The sequence below is a fragment of the Salminus brasiliensis genome, chromosome 1, assembly GCF_030463535.1.
Source record: "Salminus brasiliensis chromosome 1, fSalBra1.hap2, whole genome shotgun sequence".
NCBI lineage: Eukaryota > Metazoa > Chordata > Actinopteri > Characiformes > Bryconidae > Salminus > Salminus brasiliensis.
In genome coordinates this window covers 90,231,055-90,231,415 of record NC_132878.1, presented here as the reverse complement: position 1 = coordinate 90,231,415, position 361 = coordinate 90,231,055, and positions in this window count along the sequence as shown.

Below are 361 nucleotides of genomic sequence, written 5' to 3'. Positions count from 1 at the left end.
GTATTGTCCTTGTCCTTGGGAACTGAACCCTAGGAAGGCAGTGTCAAGCCCACTGCACTACACCAACCTCTAATAAACGAATCGATTCATTAGCTTCAAAGAGTCAGGTGGTCTAAAGAGTTTGTTCAGCACACTTCCTGAATCCTTCACTGCCATTGGCCCTCACAGCAATGCTCATTAATTCACATACCATCAAACGTTCCCGGCTTCATCCAGTTACAGCATAAAAACAACTCGTCCACGTATTCGTTCGACTCATTGAAACGACTCGTTCAAAAGAATCGATTCAGCACACTGAATCGGACTGGACGTGATCAAATCCTGCTCCGGCGCGCGCGACAACCCAAGAACATTAAAGCCA